Genomic DNA, 24,069 nt, shown 5'->3' on the forward strand with positions numbered 1-24,069 from the left:
TCTGTTTTTAATTACTTCTGGATTACTCTCAGAAACATTCCCTCACATTTTGTTTGGCATCTCGTGCAATCACCAGCAGTGGTTTCCAACCTTTTGACTTCTGTGGACCCCCACTTTATCCTTACTGGAACCCAGGGACCCCCACTGAATCATTATTGGAATTCGGGGACCCCCAACTGAGTCATTACTGAAAGCCGAGGACCTAATCTGTTAATATTATTTAATTTTCCAAGCAGTTGCGGACCCCCGAGGAGCCTTCAGGGACCCCCAGGGGTCCCCGGACCACAGGTTGGGAACCACTGATCTACAGTAAGGTGTTGCATTCTCATTGTTTGGATGTGGTTCACTCTGCTGTTTCTCTCTTACAGGGTGACTATCAAACCTCAGTGGTCATTCCCATAATGTTGGTGGTTCATCACATGTGGTTGGTGAGAGTAGTGTTCTCTCACTAGTAGGTGATTGCTATTGTACTTTTCTAGTGCCTCTTGAATTTTGATGGAGTATTTTGCTCTTTATAGGCAGACCTATTTAGCGTTTTATTACCTGTTGGCTTAATTTACTATGGGCCTTGTGATGACCCTTGATTAAGTAGGGTTGAAATCTTGTTGAAGTACTGGACATTTGGGAACAGATTCTGATCCCTTTTTTCAAATTGGATTTGAATTTATGGACTCAAAATACTATTCTAATGTCATCATTGTTGCTTGGACCACTTTCTAAACGAGGCATTTAGAGAATTGTGACTTAAAATCCAACTTTACCTTTAAAGATAGCTTAACATTGCGAATCTTTAGACACCAAATCCGGCATTCCTACCTGTTGGCAATTGAAAGTTACCACTTAATAATGTGATAGGGAAACCCAATGTTATCCTTTGGTAGAGGTATGCCTTCAAGTAGTAAGAAACTAATTTAAGAGGTTTTCACTACTAGGACTTGCAAAAGTTAAAAGCACATTTTCAAAGTTTTAAATACTCTGCATCCTGCCTTCTGGGCTGTCCAGGGCCTACCCTAGGGGTGACTTATATGTATTGCAAAGGAAGGCATGGGTGTGGCCAAAGGTTTATTTTGCAAGGTCGAAATTGCAGGTTAAACCTGCACACACAGACTGCAATGACAGACATCAGGAATGTTTACAGGGCTACTTAAGTGGGTGGCACAATCATTGCTTTAGGCCCACTAGTAACATTTAATTTACAGTCCCTGGGCACAGATAGTGCAATTTTACCCGGGACGTTCAAGTAAATTAAGTAGGCTAATTGGGGAGAAGTCAATGTTTCCATGTTCTAAGGAGTGAGCACATGCACTTTAGAACTGGTTAGCAGTGGTAAAGTGTGCAGAGTACTGAGGCCAGCAAAAACAAGATCAGCAAAAATGGAGAAGGAAGGCAAACATTTTGGAGGAAGACCACCCTAAGGCTGACAGGTCTAACAGGAAGGTAGAACTAGAAATTGCAAAGCTGAAAACCAGAGAAATCAGCAGACATAGGGCACAGAAAATCCTGGCATGGAGTATGGATCAGATCCAAGTGAGTGAAAAGTCTAGAAGGCAGGTATAAAGAAGTCAGAGAAGACGTGGAATCCAGTGATCAAGAGAGAGAAAAAATTACCACAACCAGGACATCATCGGGGCAGGGTTTGGGGACAGAAAGGACTACAGAGACCATGATGTATCAGGAAGATGAGACAGAAGCCTGGACTGAAGTATGAAGTGGGTCTGAGAATGCAAGGAATAGAGGTTTGTATAATCCTATTTAAAGATAAAGGCAGAATCCCAAAGGGGTTTCGTGAGCGCCACCTAGTAGTCGGATGATAAAACCCTAACAGGATGACCTTTAAGATGGGCTCCATTTCCAGACATTAAAGTTGTTTATAAAAGCGAACACCAGTGCAGGAGCTCTTATTTTGATGCATTGTTTATGAGGAATAAAGGATCCTTGATTGTCTGTTAGGAGCCAAAGACATTAGTATTTTGGCTCATTAATTATTTGGAGTCCAGACAATCCGAGTTGGCTATTTTTTTTTTTTTTTTTTACCCATAAGTATAACTTTTTATTTGTTAAGCTTAACTTGCAGCTGGCTAGTTTCTGAGTTCACAAAAAGTGCATTCAGCAAATGCTTTAATCTAACCCTTGTCCTGCTTATTCAAAGGACTTCATTCATTACTTTTTTTATTTGTATAGTGGAGGATGCCCAGCATGGTCATGGCCACGCCCCCAACACCCCAAAAAAGGTAAGCAGTCTTTCTGTCCCCCCAGGGGGCAGATGGTGGCAATTACCCCATGTGCTGTCTTGGGGGCAGAAAGCCCACTAGACAGCAGGGATTTTTATTTTATTTAGATTGGTGGGGGCTGCCCACCATGGGCATGGCCATGATCCCACCCCCCCAAAAAAGGGAAAAACCTCTGGCGATAAAAATGCTGCACCACATGTGTGGTTGGGCTTAGTGTCAGCTTCAGTGCACTGCTGAGGTAAAGATAAAGGTAACTTAGGGTGTCTCAAGGTGGTTGATGTAGAAATACAGTTTTCAACCTCTAAAATCCTGTTTTTGTTCTTCTTTGTGCAGATATGATACCCTTTTTTTGGTGTCCAACTTAATCATAGATTGGGTTATTATCAATAAGACCCATAGAAATTGTCAGTAGAAGTTTGAAAATCTAACAAACCATTGTAACTCTTTCACTGAGCATGATGAAGGGCATTGCAAGATTTCCTTTACCTTAGAAGAAGCATAAATGCTAATGCCTGCTCCAGACTTAGTGGACTTAGTGGAATCTAAACACAAAGCATGCTTTTTAAGTCAGATGAGATCAAGATCACTTCTAGAACATGACTATGGTGTTGCTTGAAGGTATCATAGAAATCTGGTATATCATCCAGATGCACAACCATGTAGATATCTAGAAAATTATGAATATTAATATTGGGAAAATGCTGGAAAGCAGCTGGGGCACTGCAGAGCTCAAATGGCATGGCAAGATACTGAAAATGATCATACACTATATTGAGTGTGATTTCTACTCATTCCCCTCTCGCACTCCCACCAGACTTTGGCCCTCATTACAACCCTGGCAGCAGGTGTTAAGGTGGCAGTAATACCACCAACAGGTCGGCAGTAAAAAAAATGGAATCATGACCATGGCGGAAACCACCAACACAGATAGCCACTTTAACACTCCAACTGCCATGGCGGTAGCAACAAACACCACGGCGGTCACCACCAACAGACAGGTGGAAGACAATGTACCGCCCACACTATTACAAGGCACCAATCCGCCAGCTTTTCCGGTGCGGTATCAACACCATTAAAAGCACAGCAGAAACAGTCTTTGGAAGGGAAACCACTCACCTCTCGACACACAAGGAAGAACGAGGACGCCATGGAGCCTGAACTGCAGATCCTACCCATGTTGCTGAATCTATTAATACGCCACAAAGTGGAAAGAAGGCAGCGACTACGACAGTGAGTACCTCACCTAGCACACAGGGGAGGGGAGGAGGGAAAAAAGAGTGACACACACATGCAGCACGCAACACCCCCACACCCCACCCACAACAATGCACACACACACACACACACACACACATATCCAATAACATCACAGATACACCCTGTCACCCCCTGGAAGAACATAAGGACCAAACTAAATGAGTTTAACTAGTGTAATATTCGAACAATCAGATAGACCAAGAGAACAGCAAATAATCAGTATAGACAAATATTTACAGCAAGTACACAAGTCCGTACACTGTCCCATGAAATATCCGTGGACCAGTGCTCCCAAAAAGCATCACCCCTGCCTCAAAATGGAGAGAACACTGCAGGGGCATCAGGTAAAAAAAAAAAACAGTCACCTCAGGGGGAGGGGGAGGGTGGGCTCCTCAGCCGGATGATGGTACGAAGCCACTGCTCCTCGAGGGGGCTCCATGCCCACTGGTTGGTCCTAAGGGAGTGCAAAGCCACAGTCTCTCAAGTCTATCAAGTGGGTGGTTTGCCCACTGCTTGCTCCTGGGAATGCAAAGCCACAGTCTCTCAAGTCTCTCAAGTGGGTAGGTTGCCCACTGCTTGCTCCTGGGGTGTGCAAAGCCACAGTCGCTCAAGTCTCTTAAGTGGGTGGGTTGCCTACTGCTTGCTCCTGGGGAGTGCAAAGCCACAGTCTCTGTAGTGGGTGGTTTGCCCACTGCTTGGTCCTGGGGAGTGCAAGGCCACAGACTCCAAGTGGATGGCTTCTCCACTGGTTTTGCAGGGGGCTTTGAGCCCAGTGTGCTTCATCCTGCAAGGACTGGGTTAGTGGATGTCTCTCTCCACTGATTCTGGAGGGGGCTTTGTGCACAGAGTGCTTCATCCTGCCAAGGATAGGGCGAGTGGATGCCTTTCTCCAGTGGTTCTGGAGGGGGCTTTGTGCCCAGTAATGCTGCACCTGGGGTGTGGCAGTTGACTTCGTCTCACCTGGGTGTCTCAGCCACACGATGTACCTGGAACAGGTAGCATAATACTCCATGAAGGCAGATCCACACTCCATCCTGCAGCAACTTAGGCTGCCAATTGCTGGTTCTTGTCAGTGCTGGTGGTGGTGTCTCAAGTGGTGTGTCTAGGGTCAAGGACGTCACCTACAGAGTCTGACGGCTGCACACTGGGGATGGGGATGACATCCGACAGAGTGGCATCGGCTCTGCACGTGGTGGTGCTGATGGTGGTGCAGGTGGCAGTGGCTGCGGCGGAGATTCTGCCAGTGCTGGCCGTGGTGCAAGTGACTGTTGCGGTGGATGGAGACACCATTCCGTCTCTGTCGGCCTTGGATTGCTGATCCTTGGGGCGGATGCTGCAGACTGACGTTGTGGCAGCGGCAGTGCAGGTGGCAGTGCAGGTGGTGGTGTAGGTGGCGGTAGGAGCTGCGGTGGTGACTGTGGTGCATGTGGCTGCCATCCCTGATGATATGGTGGTCACCAGCCCCTCACCAGGAGACATCGTGCCTAGAGGTGATGGGTACTTTGGCTTGTGACCCTTTCCCATCTTGACAGTTGCTGCAAGGACCTTGGCACTGTCCAGTCGGTGTTTGGGCGAGGCCTTGCTGGGTGGGTGGTGTGACTGTCCCCTGCTGAAAGCCGGACCCTTTTTGACCTTTGCAGGTGGTGGAATAGGGTGGTCCTTCTTTTCTGTCGGTGGCATAGTGGCAGCTCTGACGGGTGCCCCCTTAGACCAAACTGGAGTAGCAGGGACCACAGCGGATGCATATTCTGTGGCTGAGGTGCTGGGCTGGGATCAAGACATCCTGGCCCTAGGGGAAGGACAGGGGGGTGGGTTAGGGAAGAGGTAAAAGTTAGCTAGGAAAAGTTTTTTTGACACTGGGATGGAGGGGTGTGGGAGTGGAGGAAGAGGTATTAGTGGTAGGAGGTGAACATCTGCTGAGGCTGTTGTGAAGTAGATGGTTGTTGAGTGGGTGTGTGCCTGCATTTGTGTACTTTGGGAGGAGGGCTTACAGACACACTGGGAGAGGACACAGGGGATGTGAGAATGGTAATGGGGATGGTGATTGCACGTGAGCGGTGTGTATTGATGGGCATGCTGGTGATGGAGGCAGTGGCTGATGATGTAGTGCATGCAGGTGTGGGTGGAGACGAGACTGGGAGGGACGTGGAGGAGGGGGACACAGTGGAGGAAGTGGATGTTGGTATGTGTGCATGGGATAGTGCTTGTGTGAGTGCCTGTGGGATGTGTGGTGCTTATGTTTGCCTGAGCCAATTTTGTGTGTTGGAGTGTATGCTTGCTGATCTGGTGGTGTGCCTGCGATAGGCTGAGGTAGAGGGGATTGGGTCTGGGTAGTGGAAGTTGGAGGGGGGAGGCTGGGCACAGGGACAATGGCTGCCATCAGTGCTGAGGCCAGAGCCTGAAATGCTCTCTGTTGGGCCGCCACGCCAGAATGAATGCCCTCCAGGTATGTATTTGTTTGCTTCAAATGCCTCTCGACACCCTGAATGGCATTCAGAATGGTCCCAACAGTGAGGGATCTCAGGAGGTCAATAGTCTCCTCAGTGAGGGCAGCAGGGCTGACTGGGGCAGGGCCTGAGGTGCCTGGGGCGAAGGAGATGCCAACCCTCCTGGGTGAGCGGGCATGGGAAACACGCTGAGGGGCTGCTGGGAGGGCGGTGCGTGTAGGTGGGGTGGCGGCTCTACCTGTTGTTGGGGTGGGCACAGAGGTGTCCGCCACCGCCCAGGAGCTTCCATCAGAGGAGGTGCTGTCACTGGTATCCCCTCCCGTCCCCGTCCCCGTCGTGGAGATCCCCTCCCCCTCCCTCTCACTGGTGCCTTCAGACTCTGTAGGTTCACCCTCCAGGGCCATGTGGAATGCAGCTCCCTCCATCACCGGTGCCTCTGCTCCTCCACCAGATGATGCTAATGCACACAAGGACAGGGTGACAAAACAAGAAGGGGGGGAGACAGAGGACACACATGGTCAATTCCAGCAACACCACTACCGTTGGCGGACACAACACACAGGGAGCAGCCCTATGCAGTAGGCCATGCACTAGCAGTTAGTAGGAAATTTACCAGGCGATGGGATACTATGCCTAACACCATTTGCTGCACACCTGGAACCCACAGGAGCCTACCTAGTTGTAGATGCCCACTAACACTATTGGGGTTGGAGTGCCTCAGAGCCTGCCCAACAAGGGACCTACCCTACCAAGTTCGCCCTGGCCTAGGGGAACCCACAGCCCACATCCCCCACCCAGACACTTCTTGAAGGGTGCAAAGTCAGCTTAATGACACTGTACTCACCTCCTTGTGGCTGCTGTGATGGCCTCAAGGGCCCATCCAACTTGGATATGCCACCGCCAGGATCCAGAACATCAAGGAGGTCATGGTGCGACGGGCACCCCTTCCACGATGGGAGGCCAGCCCCAGGTGGGCCTCCGCCGTTTTATTGCTCCAGCGGCGCAGGTCCTCCCATCTCTTGCAGCAGTGGGTGCTCAATCTATGATAGACCCCCAGGGTCTGCACTTCCTTGGTGATGGCACGCCAAATACCCTTCATCTGGTGGCTGCTGACCTAGAGGAAAGGTACAGGAGGAAAGGGAATTACTCATCCGTCCGGACCATCATACTCATTGCCCCCAGTTTCCACCCATGCCCTGATGCACATACACTCACCATCCCCACATGCAGGCCTCAGCCGCCCCCATTTATCTACCATCCACACCACTCCAATCAGGCATTTCCCATGCATCATGCTCACAGTGTACTCACCTGTTTGTCTGGAGGACCTTAGAGTAGCGTGTACTGGGGGAGGACCCCATCCACCAGTTTGTCTACCTTCTCCGCAGTGAAGGCAGGGGCCCTTTCCCCAGACACTCGTGCCATTGTCGCTTCCCGACTCAGGTCACAGCAGCACTTGCAGTGTAGGTCCTCTCCTGGTGAAGGTCAGGTATCAAGTGAGTGAACAGACAGAAAATGGTGGTCACGTCTGTGGCTCCTGGAACCCATAGGGCCCAATGATAACCAATTCTAAATTGCGCGGTGGTCTTTGACCTTCTACCGCGACACTGCACAACGCTAGCACAGTTACCTCGTTTCCCCTTGTCCCTCTTTACAGGTCAGGCAGCCGCCATTTCAGGGGGGCACATGGCATGGCACCTAACTGTGTCACAGCACTATTTGGCAGATATATGGACAAACTACGCCACACATGGATTTACTCACATTACTGAAAACACACTTGTGCAACCTATGTGGTACATGACCCTCTGCTCACCATTCTCCTCCATAGGGCACATCCACTGGGGCAGATGATGAGATGGCATCATCCTCCGGTGTACAGACCCCTGGTGGACCTGTTGACAATGGAAGACAGACACATCATTATCACCTATAGACTTGATTGTGCCACAATCCAATACCTTTGTGCCCAATCGGAGCCAGACCTGATGTCAGCTATCCGCCATCCCACAGGAATACCTCCTCTAGTGCAGGTCCTGTCAGTGCTCCATTTCCTGGCAAGTGGCTCCTTTCAAACTACAGTGGCCATGGCATCTGGGATGTCTCAGCCAATGTTTTCTAACATGTTGACCAGAGTGTTGGCTGCCCTGCTGAAACACATGCGCAGCTACATCGTGTTTCCACAGGTGAAAGCTGACTTTTATGCCCTGGGACATATCCCAAACATCATTGGTGCCATTGATGGTACACATGTGGCATTCCTACCCCCACAGAAATGAACAAGTGTACAGAAATCAAAAAAGCTACAATTCTATGAGTGTGCAGATGGTGTGTTTGGTGGACCAGTACATCTCTCATGTGAATGCCAAGTATCCTGGCTCTGTGTATGACACCTACATTTTGAGGAATAGCAGTATCCCTTCTGTGATGGGCCAACTCCAGAGGCACCAGGTGTGGCTAATAGGTGAGGTCAAGGTCCCCACACAGTATGAGTAGGTTTCTGGGTATGGGGTTGTGCCTAAGGGCTAGTGGGTGTCTAACAGATATCCCTTGACACTTGCAGGTGACTTTGATTACCCCAACCTCTCATGGCTACTGACCACAGTGAGGAATGCCAGGACAAGGGCAGAGGAACGCAACAATGAGGCACATGGGCGAACTAGGCGGATTATTGAGAGGACGTTCGGCCTCCTGAAGGCCAGATTCCAGTGCATCCATCTAACAGGTGGCTCCCTATACTACTCACCGAAGAAGGTGTGCCAGATAATCGTGGCATGCTGCATGTTGCACAACCTGGCATTAAAACACCAGATGCCTTTTCTGCAGGAGGATGGGCCTAATGATGGTCTTGTGGCAGCGGTGGACCCTGTGGACAGTGAAGAAGAGGAGGCAGAGGAAGAAAATATTGACAACTGAATGAACATCATCGTGCAGTACTTCCAGTGATATACAGGTAGGAGACTGACACTGCTCCTCACATATCTGACTACTGTAGGACATTGTATAAGTCAGCCTCTTCACCTCTGTCTATGGACACTGACAGTTCATTCTGGCTTTCCATTTTACAGATCTGGGTACCTCATTCTGCCTTCTGCTATATGTACTGCTGCCCTACAACTGTCATACATTGGTGTGAGCAAATGAACATTTACATCGATATTTGTTGGTGATATAATTATGCATTTGTGAAAGAACAGACTGACTCCAGATTGGTTTGTGATTCAAGAGTGTTTATTTAGTGGCTAATGTGTACAGGGGTATGTGGAAGGGGCTGGGGTGATGGTGGAGGAAAGTCCAGGATAGAGTACAGTCTCTTGGTATCACAGGTGCATTGTGCAAAGGGGCATAGGAAAGGGAGTATGGCAGTTCAAGGTGGACAGGGTGACATAGTGGGACAGAAGAGTGACAATCAGGAGGGACCTATTTCCTGGCTGGGGTCTTGGCAATGTTCTCTGTCTTCTGTCTGGATTGCAGGGAACATTTGCGGGGTGGTTCTCCTTCTGCAGGGGGTGGGGTGCTGGTGGGCTGTTGTTCCTGTGGCAGGGCCTCCTGTCCACTAGCTCCGGGGGAGGTGGAAGGCTGTTCATCGGTTTGGCTAGTGTCAGGGGCCCTTTGTTGTGCCACTGCCTCCCTCATGGTCTTGCCTATGTCAGCCAGCACCATGACCAGGATGGTGTATTTGTTGGTGAGGTCCTCCCTGATCCCCATGTATTGTCCCTCCTGCAGCCGCTAGGTCTCCTGAAACTTGGCCAGTAACGTGCCCATGGTCTCCTGTGAATGGTGATATGCTCCCATGATGTCTGAGAGTGGCTCGTGGAGAGTGGGTTCCTCTGGCCTGTCCTCCCCCTGTCACAAAGCAGTCCTCCCAGCTTCCCTGTTGTCCTGTGCCTCCGTCCCCTAAGCCGTGTTCCCACTGCCACTGACCCCAGGTCCCTGATCGTCCTGGGTTTGAGGGGTTGCCTGGGGTTCCTGTAGTGGTAGACACACTGCTGATTGACGGATCCTGGGGACAGTGGCATCGGCCCGCTGGATGGGTTCTGTGGTGGTGTTTCCTGAGGGGGAAGGTTCTGTGGTGGCTTGGGACAGTGGCAGGGGTACCAACTGTCCAAAGGTCCCTGATGGGCCAGGCTGGTCATCTTGATCCAGGCGTGCAGAGCTGCTGTCATCACTGTGGGCCTCTTCTGTGGGGGGAACTGGATATGGCTGGCATCTCCTGTCCAGTGACAATGGGTAGGGGTCCTGTTGGGGGGGGTAAGTGCATTGTTATTTTATCTGTGTGTGCCATCTTGTACAATGGTTGTGTTTCCCTCTATTACTGTGCTTGCACTATCACCTTGGCCCTTGTGTGAGTGGTGATTGTGTGCCCTGGTTGAGTCTCTCTATTGGACATGCTTTGGCGATGGGTGTCCATGCATGTCTGTGATGGGTGTCCATGCATTGTTGTTGCATGCAGGGCTTGGTTGTGGGTGTGGTGGGGCATGGTGGTGGGGTGTGTGGGAGATGGTGGAGTGATGGGAGTGAGGGTGAGGGTGGGAGTATGGGATATAATAGTAAAAAGTTGACTCACCAGAGTCCAGTCCTCCTGTTACTCCTGCAAGGCCCTCAGGATGCATTATTGCCAAGACTTGTTCCTTCCATGTTGTTAGTTGTGAGGAAGGAGGTCGGGGTCCACCGCCAGTCCTCCGTACGGCAACCTGGTGTCTGGATACCACGGAACGCACTTTCCCCCGTAGGTCATTCCACCTCTTCCTGATGTCATCCCTTGTTCTTAGATGCTGTCCCACTACGTTGACCCTTTCGACAATTCTCTGCCATAACTCCATCTTCCTAGCAATGGATGTCTGCTGCACCTGTGATCCGAATAGCTGTGGCTCTACCCGGATGATTTCCTCCACCATGACCCTGAGCTCCTCCTCAGGAAACCTGGGGTGTCTTTGAGGTGCCATGATGTGGTGTGAGTGATTTGTGAGGTGATGGTAGATGTGATGTGTGGGGTGATGTGTTGGGGTGTGTGGTGTGTTGTGTGTGGATGGTGTATGAGTGATGGTGTTGTGTGTCTGTGAATGCTGATGTGGTCTTTGCTTTTCTGTCTCTCTGTTTCTTCAAAATATGTCGGTGTAAGGGGTTGTGAGTAATGTGGGTGTGTGTTTTATAGTGGTGTGAGTGTGTGTGTGTGGTGTGTGTATGTGTGTCAGTTGTGTGTATTTTGAATTGTCCAATGTGGAGTAGTTTTGTTTGTGTGTTTGTATTTTGAGCGCGGCAGTGTCTACCGCCAATGGTTTAATGCGGTTGAATGACCGCCGCGTTGATTCCTGGGTCGTGATACTGTGGGCGTACTCGTGTTGGCGTGACGGTGTGGGTTTTTCTATCACCAGTTTATCACTGACCTTTGGTGCGGCGGACTTGTGTGGGTGTCTGTATAGTGGCGGAATTCTCAGTGTGGGTCATAATACCCGTTGCTGATTTCCGCCGGGGACACGGTATGTTGGCATCCATCGGCACAGCGGTCAGCGGGATTTGGCCAGGGTTGTAATGAGGGCCTATATGTTGGGTTTCTGGTTTTCAACCAGAAAACAGTGAATTTAGCTGCACCCTCAGCGTTCAAAATATTATAATGCCAGGTCATATTTGTGCACACATTTATTTGATTGATGCTCCAGCAGTGCCTACCTAGGGCTCATAGAAACCATTTAGAATACCCAAATATTCATCCCCAAAGTCTCTGGGTCAACATAACCTATTTCACACTCCTGCCCCTCCATTAGAGAGTAGTATCCCCCTCATATAGCTTCAGCTCATCATTCTCTGTATGCTTATGTTGTGTATTTAATGACAATAACCCTAGCTATGCTTTTTTTTAACACAAGATGGAGAATGCATCAGCAACAATGCATGCAGGACACCTGCTGCACAGAACACAGAGATTAAGGGCCTAATTATGAGTCGGGTGGGCGGCAGAGGCTGTCCGTCAAACTCTTTCTGTCGGAAGACCACAACTCCGGTTTTCCACCCACGGGCCCTATTATGAGTTTCCTGCTGGGCCAGTGGGAAACTACCCACAACATTGATGCAGACTCGTAATCAAGCTGGCGGCAATGCTGTGGTGCGTCGGGTGGGACAGCACCCATTGCGCTTTTCACTGCCTGTAACTCAGGCAGTGAAAAGTGCAATGAGGCTGTCCATGTGGGCCCCTGCACTGCCCATGCCAAGTGCATGGGCAATGCAGGGTCCCCCCATGGAGCACCCGCCACCTTGTCTTTGCCAGCCTTTGCATGGCAGTGGAACTTGCTTTCAAAAGCTGGTGGACAAGAGCCTCTTATTCCCCGGGGCAGCGCTGCAAGCAGCGCTGCCCTGGCAAATTAAGACCGCCGGCACCACCAGGCCGCTGCCAGCGGTCTGACCTTGGCACTTTTGCAACAGCCGTAATGTGGAGGTTGGACCGCCACTTTGGCAGCGGTCCAACTGCCACCTCGAGTCTGGCGGTCCTAGGACTGCCAGACTCATAATTAGGGTCTAAGTATCATGTGCAGCTCTTTCAAATGCCCAACAGGGGCACAGCAGTCCATCACTTCTTTCAAATAAACACAGACCTGCTTTCCTGGCATAAAACTATACTTAACAATCCTCATTCTGACTACAAAATGCAAGATTGAATAGTCAAGGCCCGCCAATGTAAAGATATACACAATTGGATGATACACAAACCGTGCTTTGTTTTTTACTCACGGTTAGTAATTCACATTGTGACCTACACAGCCACACAACCAAAAGTCTCCTGTAGGTTATTGAGTTTCTTCATTACCTCAGAAGTTATTTTTTTTCAGAAAGAAGCATATTTTGTTGTCAACAAATGTAATTTAGCCAAATGTATGCCTATTAATACCTTAGCAGGTATCTCCACCATGACCAGGGATCACAGGGAAATGCCAGCATTAGATAATATGAATATTTTTATTATCACATTCCTTATTAGGCAATGTAATTTTTTTGAGGCAAGGAACAGACCAAAGTACCACTGGCTTGCAATAACATGGCACCAGCATACAGCTCTTAGAAGTTTAAAATATTGGGTCTGCTGATCAATCCACTTGACTAACTTAAGGAGCAGCAGGATGGGGTATCATAATCCCATTACTAACTTTTTATTTGCTAAAACTATACCTGACTGAAGTGCTAACAAATTCCCAACTCTGTACATTCTTGACCGGGAATGGGAAGGGCTCTTAGGAAGAGAATTTGAGAGTCAGAAAAAATGTGGTAGTGGGGGAGGTGAAAACAATAATGAAAGTCAGATGAGAGCAAATAAAAGGACAGGATATAAGGAATGGAGTGAGAAACAGACGAGAAGGAAAAACTGAGAAAATGAATGAACGAGGGAAGGGGTAGATGAAAGCATTATTCTTTATAAGCACCAAAAAACACTGTTGCATGGTTATTTTTGTAACACCGATGACCATAGATTTTTTAGAGTATTGAAAATGCTGAAAAACACTGAAAAAAGCCAACCAGAAATCCCAGTAACTAGAAACTGAAAACAAGAAAGCCTGTGTATATGCTCCGCTCAATCAGGCTTACTGAAGAATCTAACAGTGTTGACTTAATCCAGAAGTAAGTAAATGAGGAGGACAAAATATCTGTTACACATGATGCTGCCATGAAGTTTTCAACAGTCACTACATGGTTTCTTACTCTTTGTTTGGGGTATTACACAGGCTAATAAATGCATTCTTGGCTCGATAGTTGCGTCTGGGGGCCCTAAGTTGGATCTGCTATTTCTGTGCCTTTTTTTCTCACCTGAGCCAAGAATGAAACACAAAACAGTGACTGAGAGAAAACAGGGTTGATTGCAGAGGCCCCCTAACTTTTTCCCCCCATTTTTTACTTTTTGCTGGTGTTTTCCTGACTCTGATGGTGCCCTGGCTACTGCTAATCAGTCCCAGGGCCGGTGCTCTGTATAAAAAGTATGCAAATTAGGCTAATTATAATTGGCAATATTAACCTACCTATTAGTCCCTAGTATATGGTAAGGCATGTAGGTTTATTGACCCCAGCAGAGGTAGTGCACCCATAGGTGCACTGCTGAGGTGCCCAGGGACTTTTTAAAGGCAGGCCTGCCTTGCTGGCTGATTTCAAATTAAAGTTATATGCAAATTCGACTTTGGAATTAAAAGCACTTCCAAAGTCTTAAACTACCTTATTTTTACATATAAGTCAACCCTAAGGTGTGAACTATGCGCCCCTAGGGTTGGTTGCCATGTACCTATAAGCAGGGACCTTATAAAAATAGTTTTATAAGCCCTGGTGAGGTAAAATAGCCAAATTTGTTTTCCCTCACTGTAGTGAGTAGCCTTCATAGTCTAAAATGGGGAGACTTTATTTTAAGTAACAAAGTCCCCTTAAGTGTCAGGTACCTCGATTTTGGTATCAAATTAATTGTTATAATGAATCCCACAAGTTACGATTGTTGGATTTGATACAACTAGTTCAGGCAAAGAGTTTTAAACTCTAGCTGAAAAGTTGCTAACTTCAGCTCTGTAGTGTCCTTCTCTGATTGGCCAGCCTCTGGCAGTCTGGCCAGGCTGCCTTGATGAGGTGTGAAGCGGCATGGGATGAACACAAAATATGTGCATGGGGCGGAGATCTGCCTCAGCAGATGGGGAAGCAGGAAGGGGGAGGGCTGCCAAACTGGTCTTCACAGGCAAGGAGGGACATTTGGAGCAACCCAGTACATCCCTCACATCTTGCAACCCCAGACAATTAGGTGCCATCTGGGGTGTGTTTAAGATTTTTAGCCAACCAGTGGGCGGCTCAGCCAGGTGTAACCTCCAAAAATCTGTTTCAGCCATGATAGATTCTTGAAGAATGTTGCTCCTTGGGATTGATTTTTGCCACACTTTTCAGGAAGTGGTAATCACAGGGGGAAAGACCCTGCATCTGATTGGAGAACCAGGACCCCCCTGTTTTTCACCTGGGAGCAAGGATAAATATTGCAGAGCTGCACCCATATCTCAGATCGCCACCAGATACCTACAAGGAGCAAGACAAACAAGAAAAATTACTGCCCTGCTGGACCCCTGACCTGCAGGTGGACACTGCACTCTGAAGGACTGCACCAGCTGCAGACTTAGGCTTCACCACTAAAAGGACTTTGACTGTCTTCTACTGCTTCAGGAAGGGACTCCCTGTTTGCTACAGGTACAAAGGAGCTGCCCAGAGTCCCCTGCATCAAGTCCTGCAAGCAGAGCCCAGTTGACCATCATCCAGTGGCCATTTGAGGATTCTGACTAGGCGCATTCTGAGAATTGTGGGGCCAACTCCCAAGGAGCACCTCAGAGCTTCTGGAACCTTGGATCAAGTTGTGGACACATCAAGTACCCATAAAGGACCTCTGAAAGAAGATCTAGAAGTTTGGAGACGTTTGGAGCAACTCCATAAGTTTAAGAGGTGCAATGTGGGAGTTATAGTCCCAGACCCCGGGAGGCAAACCAGAGCCTCTGATCCCTTGGCTATTGCTGTGAACCGCTTTCCTGCATCAAGAAACACTTCTGAACTCTGAACTTTGTACCTTTCCAGTGTTTCCTTTTTTTAACCCTTTGAGCGCTAGTTGCTTCTATGCACTAGAAAATGTAAATTCTTTAAAAATTATTTTTTATTGTGTTTTGTGTTTTACTTATTTGCTGTTTTGTGATTTTTTAAAATGCTTTGTATACTTGTCTCGTAAGTTAAGCCCTGTCGCTCATTGCCAAGCTACCAAGGTTTGATCTGGGTTTAATTTATTGAGACCTAACTGGACCTAAGTGGGGGTTAGTGGCCTATTGCTAGGTGTAGGTAGTTACCTTCCCTTACCAATAATCCACTTTCCAACAGTGACCTTTGATTTAAACCAGAGAGCAAGAGATGGAGATTAAAATGTAAAATCAGTTAAACTAGAATCATTACTGGCTACCCTCCTTGTCTAAATTGTGTGATTCTAGACAAATATTTATTTCACAGAGCCTCCTTTTTCTTTATTGTCAAATATACTTGATTTCAGGATGTGAGCTGTACAGGCACCTCTTATATTTCAATTTGATTTAATAGACTGCAATCTTATTCCATTAAGCATAAGAATCTAGGCCACATTTAGGGAGTAACATATCTATTGACTTGGCTACTAGTTCACTGATGGCATTGTTATTTCTGGGGGAGCCATGAATATTTCTAAAAACTATCACTTTTAATAAATGTATATTAATGCATGGATATAATGATGTACTAGGGTGAAACACTTCCACATATTAAAGAAATACACTTTTGAAATCTTTAAAGAGATTGTATCAAGTTTTAAATTGTGTTTATTGCACCATATACATGCCAAATGGCTTAGCTCATGTACGGAATTTTAGATCCAAGTCAGAGACATGACTCAGCTTTGGATCATCCTGTCCTATTTATTTGCCTGAGCGTACTCCTTTATTTGTGAGTTTAGTACACTTGGCCGGTAGTCATTTGAACAAGTGAACAAGTGATTTCTGAAAGGCTAGGGCTAGAAACATAGGGTCCATAAGCACCCCTTTGACAACTCTACTCTCAAGGCTTCTTTTAGCAGAGAATAAAAAGTATGTGTGCAGTGAGAATATGTTAACAATTATTACTCCCAGGGCAGAGACTCCAGGATCTTGTGTGGTATGTGACAGTAGTCATGAATTCACAGGGAGAGCCACCAGACCCAGGGATGGACAGGAACATAGCTTCAGCAGGGGTGCTTGGGATGTGACACCTCTCAATTGTATTCTTGGCTTGGTAGTTGGATCAGGGGGGCCGGAGTTGGGTGTGCTGGGTTTTGTCATTGTTCACATTTTACTAAGAGGTTTTACCTTTTTAATTTTTTGGAAAGGAATCATAAACATACATTGTGACTGGTTTAACACGCTACACCAGTCTCAAGTTTACAGGCACAAATACTGTCAAATAAAGACCCAAAAGGTGAAAAGAACAACACTGGCTATTAGTCTAACTACTGGCAAGCACTAGGGTAGCATTCCCACCCAACGTTCTTCACTCACTATGCCACTCTAGACAGAGACCCGCCTAATGTAAATCAGTATTGACCTTGTTTCTGATAGACCAGTCCATCTCAAACCTTGGTCATCTCACCCCACAACCCTACAGCCTTCTCCATTTTTTGTTGGGAGATTTGACATTCAAACCCCTCCCTGAATCTCACTGACTAAGCTCTGATGTTTTGATGGACATCAAAAACGTTGAAAATAACCTTTCCATTTAGTATGGTGGACTTTCACCTGAGCATCTATTTACAGCATTATTCAATTAATGGATGCAGTGGATGACCTGAAAGCCAAAGACAAGAAATCTTTTAACTTGTCTTGGTACCCTTCGTAAAAGGAGGCTGAGGCTGTCCCATTGGTCCAAGCTGCATCTGAGGTTGGTTGATGCAAATACTTGATATATATGTCATGAGTTCTTAAACTCTTTGTTTCAGGGTCAATAACTATAAGTGTGCTGCCAGGTTTCAAACATCACTCTAAACTGAGTAGGGAACTTATCCAAATTAGCAAGCCATGGACTCTGATCAAAATCAAGAGGGTATTCCAATTAGGCATTATTAGTCAAAAAGGACTGCAAAAGTCACCTTGTCAGAATCTAGAGCAAAGAACTGTTCTGTGTTGACAATGAGCCAGAAAGGGTTGTAACATGAGGGGCATCACCCCTAAACTTCTCTGGAGGTAATTAAGGTAAACAGTAGCAGGAGATGCTTTATTACTCGTGTTCCAACCATATTGTTCTCTAGCAGATTATCATAGTGCGTCATAATGATGGTGTTAGTAGTCTTAGAAGGGATCTTGTCGGGAGTTTTCAGAGTGGCCATGTGATTTATATGATTTAACAAGAAAGCTGTTCTTAGGGGGCTGTGCCTAACATTTGTGGATTTTAATAATGATTTGTGCTATTGTCTGAAGCATATTTTCAAACCCACTAGGAAACTCATAATCTCTAAATCTCTGTGCAGTGGTATTAGGTAGATGAAATGCCTGTTGGACAAAAAAATAGGAAAAACAGGACTGCATTTGACCTCTAGGTGGATTTGTCTACATAGGTGGGGTTATCGGAGGACCTCTAACATGAAAATACTCAGACTGCAAGGGACCTTCAATGCAATAGGAGCCTGATTTAGATACTGGCGGATGTGTTACTCTGTCACAATGGTGACGGATATCCTGTCCACCAAAATGTAAATCCCATTATGTCCTAAGGGAGTTAGATTTTGGCAGATGGGATATCCGTCATCATTGTGACTGAGTAACGTGTTTGCCAATATCTAAATGTGGCCTTAAACAGAATGCAATAGTTAGGAATATGTAATATTGTTTTGTGTTGAAACCAGAAAGAATAGGTAGATGGATAAAATGTGGCATACCAGTCATAATAATGGTGGAATGTACTGTAACAAGCTACTATCAGACAAAGATGCCATAAGACAGCCAGGAACCAAGCACAAGGACTAACAGTCAATAAAGGGAACAAAAGAAAAACCCTAAGAAATAGGAACCAGAGTGAGAAACAGCAACAAAGGTGCAAAGACAGATACACACAAAAGCATTTCCTACACATAAGCTACTCTGGCTGCCTTACTGATATGTCTGATAGCTACAGTGAGCAAGTATTCTCTCCAATAATTTCTCAGCTGTGTGTACAGCCATGGCAGTTATACGCACATTTTTCCAGAAGGCACACTGCATAACTCAACTTTTTTCTCTAAGTCTGACTAGACTACTGTTTTTTCAAAAACGCCATAATAAAGATTATTATTATATTTTATTCACAGGCTTCATCCTTAAGTTTTTTAAATTGTCACAGGTGGGGTTGGTTAACTGCGGAGACTGGGGCTTGGGCTGCTGTCCTCTTCCAAGCCTCAGGAGGCTCACTGACTGTCCTGTTGCTTAGGTGGACTGTCCTGGCCCCTGTAGACATTCATCTTGCGTTGCTAGTACAGTGAGACTTCATATGCAGCATTCTGAAACCACTAAAAAAAGTTATTTAGGTAGATATAGAAAATAAAACGGTGTTTAAACTCCAGATTCCTTACCTTGTGAATAAATGCACACCAGTACCTCTCGGGCAGTGGGTCTGTAAACTGGCTTATACCAAATTGACCTTCTAGGCAGACCTGACAATAGAAGCACTAGTGCTTTGTGAATGTGTGCACATATTTCCACCTAGCTGACTCTAAAATATCTAGAGCAGGGACTCTGTGAGCCAAATCCACTCTATGCAGAAACCACTTCTGAGAGAGAGCCTTGGGAATCTCTATGCACAAAAGTGCTGAAACTGCATGTTCTCAGTGGTGGCAAATAATCAGCCAGGGCTTTCCCCACTAATGGAAGTCACCCTGCACCACATCCTGTTGTAACTGTCATTCATCGTCTTGTAGGCATCAGAGGCAGAATTTGCCTGCCCTGGCATCCTACAGTTCCCACAAGTGGTTTATCACCAGAGAACTTCACTGGTGGTAAAACCATTTCCAGAGGCTAGAACATCGTGGCACACGACCCAAGGACCCACCCTATTTGCTGCAGTAGAAGCAGCTTACAGTATGGGAGAATAAGTTTGTAAGCTTTCCAGAAGCTGGTTCTTCGCCAATGTGTAGCAGATCTTGATGCAGAGGACTATCCAAGGAAAGATGGTCAGCTTCTGCACTGCTTTGCCCTCCTTTTCATCAGCAAACCCTACAAAGAACTGATCGTCCACCTGATGTTCCTGGCATGATCAATGTAAAAATGGAGTTCTCCAGTGGGCTCCAAACTATGTAGTTTCTCTTCCTCTTTTGAAGGGTGAGGAAGAGCCAAGAATGTTGGGAGTGTGATAGCCTGTCTGACAGGAAACATAGTTATCTCTTTTGACAGAAAAGAAGCTCAGGTCCTCAGTACTAGCTTATCTGGGAAGTACATTGTATAAGGTAGTTGGATAGAAAGACTCCCAACTCACTCACATGCCAAGCTAATGTTATGCCTGTTGGGAAGACCATTTCAAGGGTCAGGAAATGTAATAAACAGCTGATCATCAGCTCAAAGGAAGTACATAATAAACAAGCATTTGCAATGCAACGGGTCTCGCGTTTGCTTATGTTAGAGCTGATCGCGTTGTAAACTCCTAACCCGACTTTTCACCTATCGGGCAAAAGTGCATTTATGTACGTAACCCGAAAAAGTGAAATGAACTATGTAAAGCGCTCGACTTCTGCCAAGCAAGATCGCGCTCCTAAGTTAGAGAAAAAGAAGTCCACGAGCCCGATGGAAAACAGCGAGCCTCGCATGTTTTCTGTACTTGGTCGCTGCGCTCGAGGAGGGCTAGCCACCAGAAAAGGCATGACGTATGCGTGCCTTCGACTAATGAAAGCAAGCAGATTTTATTAGGCAAGCCCACGAACCAATAAAAAACACTGACGTGAAGTTGACAGGGCTCCGAGCCCTTTTCTAAATACTAAAGCGTCTCGCTGCGAGACGCATGCGCGAGCGCATGCAACACAGGCTCAACCCTAAAAAGTAATAAATAAATTTAAATCCCACTGTTGCATCACAAACCATTTCAAAGGAAATATCCATTGAAAACCATTCAGAAATCAACATCCAAATGTGTGGTTTAAACAGCTAAGGCTGATCCGGTAATCACAAAAAAGCAGGTGCCGCCAAGGGGTTCAGCCTGACCAATCTTTTCTGAGGAGGAAGTGGCAGCATTGGCCTTTTACGTGCAGTGCCACCTCATGTCTATGCTGGCAGCAGGCAGAAAGTCTGGCAGTAGTTATCCTCTGTGGGAGAGTCGGGTGGACCTGGCTAGTATGCGCCTGTGTGTCAGGGCCACCACCCAGGTCCACCGAACTACCCAGCAGCTAATGCACCAGTGGGCAGATGTAATTAACCATGAGCAGGACCTGCTCAACCTGCTAGGCATCAAGGTTCCAGGGCTTTGTGAGTATTATCTTGTTGTGTTTGTTTTCTACCATGGTAATGTTTTCCTTTTTTCTCCCAAAAAGCAGTCAGCTTGCACTCAGAGGAAAGTTACATTTAGCTTATGTTAAGAATAATATTTATTGGGTGATCCAATTAGAGATAGGCAGGTGCTCGATGCTACATCAACATACTCATAAGCACTTGCTTTTGCTGATTATTCAAGAAGCCATTGCAAAGCAGACTCCTCTGTTTCCCTATCTCTCCAGTGAATTAGTGATATCAGTGAGTTAGCATTCTCTGTGACTTTACGTAGTTTGTACAGTACCAAGCAATTTCACAGTGATGCGAGTATGCACCTATGCATTGCAAAAAAGGGAGACTGAGTTGGCCCACCAATGGGGTTGAGAAATGAGAGTAAAATGAAAGATCAATCATTGAAAATCATTAGTTCCAAATGTAGTTTTGTTAAGGAAATTTAGAATTTGGAAATTTAGGAGAGTATTTAGTGCAGCGGTCAGGAGCCAGAGATCTGCGTTCAACTCTCAGCATCAGCGCAACGTCCTGTGATTCTGGGTAAATCACTTAATCTCCCCGTGCCCATGGACAGCACCTTGATACCCTCAGGGGTGATACGTTGCGCTATATACATCTCTGTTTCATTTAATTTAATTTCATTTCAGTAAGGATTTTAGAAGTATAGCCAAATCAATGATAGTTGATTATACTAGAACCATAGGCAATCTGATTTAAGTACTATGTTATTGCATATGCCTGTTATATAATAATTTTGTGGAGACTAACAGTGCCACTAATGCATTTTTTATTCTTCTTTATTTCTTACATCAGTACCCAAGGGATAGAAGAGGGGCACTACACAGGACGGTTCGGCAGGAGCTGGGGAGATGCTGACCACCAGTGCCAATGCTGATGGCTCTGCTCATTGCAGTAAGTCCTAATATTTAATATTATTATTATTTCCCTAACTTTTACCTCTCCCCACTTTTGTACTACTTTTAATTTTGGCTTGTTTACTTTTTATACTGTCTCCCTTTTTTCCAACTCCCCTATCCAGTTTTGTTTAATTCCTATTATTCCTGCATTATCTCTTTTTTCTGTCATTCTATGACCATTTTGCATTCCAACCCTTCATTGCACTTCAAGTATTGTGATTCATCATCATCATTCATAGGCTGTATCTCTGCCCATCCATTACACAAAGCTTTTGGTTGGCTTGACTACCTGACTTTTCTGACATTCCAACAAAATGCCCAGAGTGATATTTTTTATACAAGATGCTGCAGTGCTCTCCAAACTGTAACAATGTATTGTGGTTGCATTTGCTTGATTAAAATAAATTAAGAAGGGGTGGTGTACCCAGCATCTAAAAACTGTATACTGTGTTTTTCCAGCCACACTAACCAGTGCGACCTGTGTAGCTGGTTCAAGTTACTGCTACAGGAGCAGATGGAGCAAAGGGAGATGCGGAGGCAGGGATGGGATATGGTGAGTCACATTGCTCCTATTGACAATTACTATTACACACTAACTACAAGAGCGTTATCTTGATCAGATTAGTGAACCCCCCGCATTACAGCTACACTGGTGGTTGGGTTACTTATGGCCTTTTCTATCTGCAACTCAGAAAAAGCACACATAACATATGTTAAAATGATAGCTTTATGGAAACATGAAAGAACACAAGGTTAAAAGAAAGGATGGGTGAAAACAGTGAAAGGAAATGATGAGTGGGTGGATAAAAAAGGATGCGTGAGTGAGTATTGGGTAAATGGATGGATGGGTGAAAGGCTGATTGAAAGAAAGGGTGGATAGTGGGTACAGAATGGATGGGTAAAGGATTGTGAATGTGAGTGAAAGACTGGAAGAGAGAAAGTAAAGCTTAAATCATGGTGGCTGTGGGTGAATATAGTAAGAAGAATGTGTTGTAGGCGAGTCTGCTGGTTTAGGCAAGGCAGCACTTTTGTTTGTAGGTGACTAGGAGTAGGAAAGTACCATCTTGCCTGGCATGTTACCCTTATTTTTACATGTATGTAAGTTTGTTTTTGCCTGCCTCACTGGGATCCTGCTAGCCAGGACCCCAGTGCTCATAATTTGTGGCCTGAATGTGTGTACCTGTGTAGTGACTAACTGCGTCACTGAGGCTCTGCTAACCAGAACCTCAGTGTATATGCTCTCTCTGCCTTTAAATTTGTCACTGCAGGCTAGTGACCATTTTCACCAATTCTAATTGGCGCACTGGAACACACTTATAATTCCCTAGTATATGGTACCTAAGTACCCAGGGTATTGGGGTTCCAAGAGATCCCTATGGGATGAAGCATTTCTCTATGCCACCCATAGGGAGCTCAGACAAATCTTACACAGGACTGCCACTGCAGCCTGAGTGAAATAACGCACACGTTATTTCACAGCCATTTTACACTGCACTTATGTAACTTATAAGTCACCTATATGTCTAACCTTCACTTAGTGAAAATTAGGTGCAAAGTTACTAAGTGTGAGGACACCCTGGCACTAGCCAAGGTGCCCCCACATAGTTCAGGGCAATTTCCCAGGACTTTGTGAGTGCGGGGACACCATTACACGCATGCACTACATATAGGTCAATACCTATATGTAGCGTCACAATGGTAACTCCGAATATGGCTATATAACATGCCTAAGATCATGGAATTGTCCCCTCATGCCATTCCCATGCAACCCCGGGGGTCCACTATGGACCCCGGGTAGTGCCAAACCAGCTCTCTGCGGCTACATCTGCTGCCACCCCATAGACAGGGTTCTGCCCTCCTGGGGTCTGGGCAGCCCAGTCCCAGGAAGGCAGAACAAAGGATTTCCTCTGAGAGAGGGTGGTACACCCTCTCCCTTTGGAAATAGGTTTTAAGGGCTGGGGAGGAGTAGCTTCTCCCAGCCTCTGGAAATGCTTTGAAGGGCACAGGTGATGCCCTCCTTGCATACCCGCAGTCCCTGCTCTGGGGCAAAACTGGACAAAGGAAAGGGGAGTGACCACTCCCCTGTCCATCACCACCCCAGGGGTGGTGCCCAGAGCCCCTCCAGTGTGTCCCAGACAACTGCCATCTTGAATCCAGAGGTCTGAGGGCACAACGGAGGCCTCTGAGTGGCCAGTGCCAGCAGGTGACATCAGAGACCCCTCTTGATAGGTGCTTA

This window comes from Pleurodeles waltl, chromosome 7, assembly GCF_031143425.1.
Source record: "Pleurodeles waltl isolate 20211129_DDA chromosome 7, aPleWal1.hap1.20221129, whole genome shotgun sequence".
Taxonomy (NCBI): domain Eukaryota; kingdom Metazoa; phylum Chordata; class Amphibia; order Caudata; family Salamandridae; genus Pleurodeles; species Pleurodeles waltl.